The 7,500-nt window shown below is 48.3% G+C and overlaps 1 protein-coding gene across 1 annotated transcript in view; it reads right to left on the bottom strand.

Annotated features, from left to right (window-relative positions):
- lpar1 (lysophosphatidic acid receptor 1) overlaps positions 1-7,500 on the bottom strand; it is a 33,246-nt gene that overhangs the window by 6,599 nt on the left and 19,147 nt on the right. The gene's annotated exons all lie outside the window — the stretch shown is intronic.

The raw sequence follows: 7,500 nt of genomic DNA, 5'->3' as shown, positions 1-7,500 counted from the left end.
ATTAGGGTTGCCAGTGCTGCTCAGTGTAATTAGGGTTGCCAGAGCTGGTCAGTGTAATTAGGGTTGCCAGAGCTGGTCAGTGTAATTAGGGTTGCCAGTGCTGGTCATTAGGGTTGCCAGTGCTGGTCAGTGTAATTAGGGTTGCCAGTGCTGATCAGTGTAATTAGGGTTGCCAGTGCTGCTCAGTGTATTTAGGGTTGCCAGTGCTGATCAGTGTAATTAGGGTTGCCAGAGCTGCTCAGTGTAATTAGGGTTGCCAGTGCTGCTCAGTGTAATTAGGGTTGCCAGTGCTGGTCATCAGGGTTGCCAGTGCTGGTCAGTGTAATTAGGGTTGCCAGTGCTGGTCATTAGGGTTGCCTCACAACCGCTCTGGTTGTGGGTTGCCTCACAACAACTCTCAATTTTGGAGTATTTCAACTGGCAACCATTCAAAGCATGCATTGACTCCAAACAGGATTTAATTAGAAAGAGACTTCCTGGTACGTAGGTCACCTTACACAATTAGGCTCTTTGACCAGGCAGCTCAGAGGCCCCTTTAGAGCGGAGTAAGGGAAACGCTAGCCATGAACATAGCACCCATTTAATGGAGCAACAAATAATAATGTCTACACTCCCTGCTGCCACGGGAGAAGGAGTGAACGTTGATAATAATGTCTACACTCAATGTTTTCATGGGAGAAAGAGCGAACGCTGATCAAAGAAACCAGCAGTGCAGTCTGTCAGCTTCCTGTTCGGCACTCGACATTTCTTCATCTGTGATCTGAGCCAGAATCGGCCGCAGAAAGGGCAGTAAAACATGTCAAAACTCGCCCAAGATGTTAGCTAACCTTGCTGTGGTTCCTAGAAACTCTAGATGGTAGGGGGAAACTTAGGGAGTTTTTAACCAGGGCCATATTTTTGGGTCCAAACTTAATAAGGGCAATAAACGACCGCAATCGGTTTTGTATTGAGCTAGAATGCTGAAGCCAGCAACATCAGAGCAGCTATATAATGTAATCCCATAGTGTTCTAACTCAATACTGTTTCATCCTTGGTAAAAGTTTGAACTACCCATGCTGTGGTTTCCAGAAACACCTAGACATCTTTGTTGAGAATTGTTACATGTGCTGTGTCCTCTCAAAGACCTGTGAAAGAGGAACAGGGTGTGGTTGGGCTGGGGTAACACTGAGCTAGCATTTTAGCCATCAACTGTCATCAGTGTGTGGCGTTGAGCTGGAACTGCTCTGAGACCTTGTGACATTAGTCATGGTCAGCCCATGGTGTGTGTGTGTGTGTGTGTGTGTGTGTGTGTGTGTGTGTGTGTCATTATAACATTTGGATTAATTGCATAAAGACTCAGGGATGAACAGGGGTCATAACGGAACAAGGGGGCGTTGAACTAGGTCCTTGAAAGTCGTACATTTCATCACAAAGAACTTCTTTGCTTGTTGAGTCACAAGCATGCAAGACATTGCAGTGAGAGAATTTCTTTTGAATTCCCAACTATGTAGACAGAGGAAGAGGGGAGACAGGGGCTGGGTAGTGGGTGTGTGTGTGTGTGTGTGTGTGTGTGTGTGTGTGTGTGTGTGTGTGCCCCTGTCAGATTTTGGCACCTGTGATGCGGTCTCAACACACACATGCCTTGCATGGTTCCATGCAGCCCCTGCGCCGGAGGACCAAGTCCATTCGTGTGTGTGTGTGTGTGTGTGTGTGTGTGTGTGTGCCCCTGCGCCTGAGGACCAAGTCCATTCGTTCTGCATTCGCCATGCAGCCCTTGTTGTTTTCGCAGCAATTTTCGATGAATCTCACAGGCTGCCAGTTCTCACTCTGGTCATTAGCAGACACAGGGCTGTTCAGTGAGATCATTCACAGTGACCCCCCCCCCCCCCCCAGCCCCCCCCAGCATCCATGTGCTGCCCGCCAGAGGTCAAGAGAATGAGGCAATTGTGAGTCGGCTTCTAAGGCATCTGAAAGTGTCCACACTAATGTGATCTCATCTGACTCGTTAGGCAGGCTACTAAGGCATCTGAAAGTGTCCACGCTATTGTGATCTCATCTGACTCGTTAGGCAGGCTTCTAAGGCATCTGAAAGTGTCGACGCTAATGTGATCTCATCTGACTCTGTGACGGAGGAGAGACAGAATTGAGCTGTGACGGAGGAGAGACAGATTTGAGACTCTCTCTTCTCTTCTGTGGCGGAGTAGAGACAGATTTAGTTTTGGACGCATATCTAGGACATACATTTTGGACAAACTGTCTATCTAGGACATACATTTTGGACAAACTGTCTATCTAGGACATACATTTTGGACAAACTGTCTATCTAGGACATACATTTTGGACATACTGTCTATCTAGGACATACATTTTGGACAAACTGTCTATCTAGGACATACATTTAGGACATACTGTCTATCTAGGACATATATCTAGGACATACTGTCTATCTAGGACATATATTTTGGACATATATTTAGGAATTTCGTTTGAAAAGGGTTCTCTGCTCTGTGATTATGATAAGAAAAATGACCAAGAACCACATCTGAATATCAACATAATCTCATACTTTTATTTACTAAAAACCAGCGAGTGGCATATAGTCCATCTTACCACAAAGGATTCCATTAAAACAGCAAAGGCAAGGCCACAAGAGATTACTGGTTACCACCATTCCAATTTTAGCAAAGACAGACTGCTAAACAAGTAGGCATGTCAGACTGTGTGTGTGTGTGTGTGTGTGTCTGTGTGCTAAGTAGGCATGTCAGACAATCCTATTAGATGCTATAAAAACCCCTGAAGAAAAGTGGTTCTGAGTGCAGGTTTAATGTGGGGTTGTGTGTGTGTGTGTGTGTGTGTGTGTGTGTGTGCCGATGGACCTGCTTTTTTTCCCATCACTGATAGCGCTTCCCGGGAGAAATCAGGATCATAACTCATTTTACAGCATCCTGAAAGCGGGCGCTCGTCTGCGTCATCTGCCCAACAGATGTCAGGCAGGGACAGACATTTCCCCTCCACTGGTTCACCTTACTCTTTCACTCCCTCCCTCCCTCCCTCCACCTCACTCCCTCCCTCCCTCTCTCCCCACACCTCCCTCCCTCCCTCCCTCCACCTCACTCCCTCCCTCCCTCTCTCCCCACACCTCCCTCTCTCCCTCCCTCCACCTCCCTCCCTCCCTCTCCCTCCCTCACTCTCTCACTCCCTCCACCTCACTCCCTCACTCCCTCTCTCCCTCTCCCCTCCCTCCCTCCCTCCTTCCCCCCCTCAGAGTTCCGGGGACACAGGGCTTCTGGTGGCAGATAGCAGCGATAGCATGGGAAACATAGCGACAGACAGGAAGTGATGTAGCAGCGATAGCATGGGAAACATAGCGACAGACAGGAAGTGATGTTGACCCTGTTAGCCCAGTATGGAAATTCCATTTGTCCATTTATCTGCTGTGGACAAAGTTCCTCTGGGTTGACAAAGACGAGCCTGATAAAGCGTCAGCTAAAGGCTAACAGGCTAACACACATTCCAACCCAAAATCTTAACAACAAAATGGTTGCCACCCACTCCGGAGGAGTGTGTTGAAACTGATGGATGTTACTGTAACATACAGGGGGAAAAAATGTTACAAATGTAATCAGCCATTACTGTTACCGTAATATTTGAGACGGATTTGAAACGTAATTTTGCTGATAGACTGAGAGAGCCACTGCTGGGTTATAAACATGGGGCATAAGTTAGGAATAGAGAATAGATAACATGTTCAGCTGTGTCAGGAGCTCCAGCGAGTAGAGAATAGATATGTGTGTGTGTGTGTGTGTGTGTGTGTGTGTGTGTGTGTGTGTGTGTGTGTGAATAGAGCATAGATAACATGTTCAGCTGTGTCAGGAGCTTCAGCGAGTAGAGAATAGTGTGTGTGTGTGTGTGTGTGTGTGTGTGTGTGTGTGTGTGTGTGTGTGTGTGTGTGTGTGTGTGTGTGTGTGTGTGTGTGTGTGTGTGTGTGTGTGTGTGTGTGTGTGTGTGTGTGTGTGTGAATAGAGAATAGATAACATGTTCAGCTGTGTCAGGAGCTCCAGCGGCGAGGCTGCAGCGTCAGATGCGGAGCAGATGGGAGAAATCTCTCAGATCCTCGGCTCGTAAAGTCCAGCTCCACCCGTCAGGGCTGCCTTTCTCTGAAGTAGAGAACCCCCCCCCTGCCTCAAACCAAGAACAGGTTCCCAGAGAGCAGCAGACTGGTGGAGATCCCCCCCCCCCCCCCCCCCCCCCTGGTTCTGCTGTATCTGGGCCGCATCTGGGCCGCATCTGGGCCGCATCTGGGCCGCATCTGGGCCGCATCTGGTCCCTCCCTCACTCCCTCCCTCCCCCCTCAGAGTTCCGGGGACACGGGGCTTCTGGTGGCACATCTGGGCCGGCTGTTCTAGAACTAGGGTACTAGAGAACTGGAGTGTGTATCCACAACAGCTTGTCAACACACTGGAGGAGGAAAGAGAATACACACTTGTCCACAAGCTCGCCGCTAATGGGCAACAGAACCCTATATCTGCCCGGGCCTCTCCTGCCCTTAAACACCTCACAACAACTGCACTGTTTCCTTTGCCACAGAGAAAGGTGGTGAGGGTGGGGTGGGGTGGGGATGGGCTTGGGGTGGGGTGGGGGTGTAGAGAATACACACTTGTCCACAAGCTGAGCAGCTAATGGGCAACAGAACCCCAAATCTGCCAGAGCCTCTCCTGCCTCAAACACCTCCCCTCCCAAACCTCAGATTGTCTGAACAACAACTGCACTGTTTCCTGTGCCACAAAGAAAGGTGGTGAGGGTGGGGGTGGGGGTGGGGGTGTCGGTGGGGGTGGGGGTGGGAGGCCGAGAGGGATCTTCTCCAATGACTGGACTCCTTTCTTTGAGCCCTTGAGGCAGGAGCCACTGATGCAGGGCACCGGTGCTGTGAGAGAGAGAGAGAGAGAGAGAGAGAGAGAGAGAGAGATAGAGAGAGAGAGAGAGGGAGAGGAAGAGGGAGAGAGAGGGAGAGGGAGAGAGAGAGGGAGAGAGAGGGAGAGAGAGGGAGAGGGAGAGAGAGAGAGAGGGAGGGAGAGAGGGAGAGAGGACAAGTGCCAGTGCTGTGAGAGAGAGGGAGAGAGAGAGAGAGAGAGAGAGGGGAGAGAGAGAGAGAGAGAGGGAGAGAGAGAGAGAGAGAGAGAGGGAGAGGAGAGAGGAGAGGAGAGAGAGAGAGAGGAGGAGAGAGACAGAGTGGAGGAGCTGAGACGACAGAGTGGCTGGTGCTGACCATGCTCGGGTGACCAGCATTCAGCTGTGGAGAGCAAAGGAAGTCAACGGCCGCTTTGTTTCAGGGCGAGGGCGTCAGGGTGATGGTGATGGTGTGTGTGTGTGTGTGTGTGTGTGTGTGTGTGTGTGTGTGTGTGTGTGTGTGTGTGTGTGTGTGTGTGTGTGTGTGTGTGTCTGAGGGCGACAGAGCGCTGGTGGTGGCTACGTAAACACGGCTGACTTGTTGTTGAAGGGTGCGAGTGAATAGAAACATGCCTGATGTTTACATTCTCAAATTCAGACTCTGCAAAGCTGTGGCTGGGGAACTGCCTCTGAGAAACACCTCACCTCGTAAAGAATGCCTCACGCAAACACACACACACAACCCCCCACACACACCACACACACCACACACACACACACACACACACACACACACACACACACACACACGCCTCACGCTTCCGTCTGGTATTCATATCCATGCACTGCTTAACACCTCACCTAACCCTGGGTTAGTATTAGGGCTATTATCAGACAATAAAACTAATGGTTTTGAGACATTTTCCTGAACAGAAATAAAATGATTCACCCAGAGAAAATGTAAATCTAAAACTAAATTAAACTAAACAATCTCAGCCAATCAGCATGGTGCCGGCGTCACACACACCTATCCAGCTATGCCGGCGTCACACACACCTATCCAGCCACGTCTGCTCACACACCTTACTGACGGCGTAACAGAGAGGCGTAATAAAGGTCCTGCCCTGATCAGAAAATAAATATATATATACAAGCCCAAAAATGTTCATTGAAAAGACCTCAATCACTAAGACAAGTACCTGATACTCTAAGTGTAATGGTCACTGAAGAGTAAAATGTTAAGCACACCCATAGGTGCTAAATAAAATCCAACTAGAAATAAATTAAACTAAAATCAAATTTGATTATGTTGTACTTGTACGTATTCATGATTGACAATATTACAAAATGGATCAATATACTGTATCTATATGATAACCTACCCTCAAGTGTTCTTTATACGTATGTACGTGTATCTGTTTTTACTACATGAGATCCTAAAGTTAAGATGCAGAAAGCTGCCGTGCAGCGTGGTGGGGACAGAGGTGGTTTGACTGACTTATGAGATCCTACGCAAGAGTGAACTCTTCAGTTCAGGAAATGTTGAGCGTCCGATAAGAGAAGTTCTCACGCGCAGGCAGAGGCTAGTCTGTTGCTGCGTGTGTGTGTGTGTGTGTGAGAGTGTGTGTGTGTGTGTGTGTGTGTGTGTGTGTGTGTGTGTGCGTTCCCCGGTGAGGCTTGTGGTGTTCTTGGAAGAAAGGAAATTGCAAGTACTGCTGGTGCTATATTTTGAATTGAGCTGAACATTGTGGTTTCAGCTCAATAAAGTCAACTTGGCACAAACAGAAGCCATTTCCACTTCCACGTCCAAATGAGTCTAAATGATGATGCAGCAGTACGTGAACTTGATCATGTCTTGGACACCACGAACGTTTGCAAAATGACTGAGTTTACTTAATTTTAAGTTCCGTAAAACTAGACTTAAACTAAATCATGGTTATGCACTTCCAACCTGAACCAGGCAAGCCAGCTATCAAGCTACCAAACACTGATGGCTATAGGACAGACAGTTGTAAACACCAATAACTTGGCTGCTAAGTATATATTTGACTGCAGGAATTTCAGATTGAGCTCCTCCAATGTGAAAGAGCTGCCTCACTAGCCTGCCTAAATAGCCTGTCTAACTAGCCTGCCTAAATAGCCTGTATGTGGTGTCCAAGAATGGAGCAATGCAACACTTGCAGCATAACACAGTCAATGGCCAGATGACCAAAGAAAAACGAATATTAATTCTACTGAATACTCTTGCCCTCGCCCTTTCTTCCCCTAAACCAATCACCACAGTTGGCAGGGTTTACTGATTTACACAACTGTGTCTCCACACTTCAGCCTCAAGTCATTCTTCACCCCTCCCTACCACTCCGTTACACCATTATATTTGTTTGCACTTTCCACACCAGCAGCCCAAGAACACTTTCCTCCTGGACAACAGACACACACACACACACACACACACACACACACACACACACACACACACACACACACACACACACACACACACACACACACACACACACACACACACACACACACACACTCACACACACACACACACACACACACACACACACACACACACACACACACACACACAGACACACAAGAACACTTTCCTCCTGGACAACAGACACA

Source organism: Sprattus sprattus, assembly GCF_963457725.1.
Source record: "Sprattus sprattus genome assembly, chromosome: 7".
NCBI classification, from domain to species: Eukaryota; Metazoa; Chordata; class Actinopteri; order Clupeiformes; family Clupeidae; genus Sprattus; species Sprattus sprattus.
The sequence above is the reverse complement of the archived record's forward strand: the minus strand, read 5'-3'. Positions and strand labels throughout refer to the sequence as shown.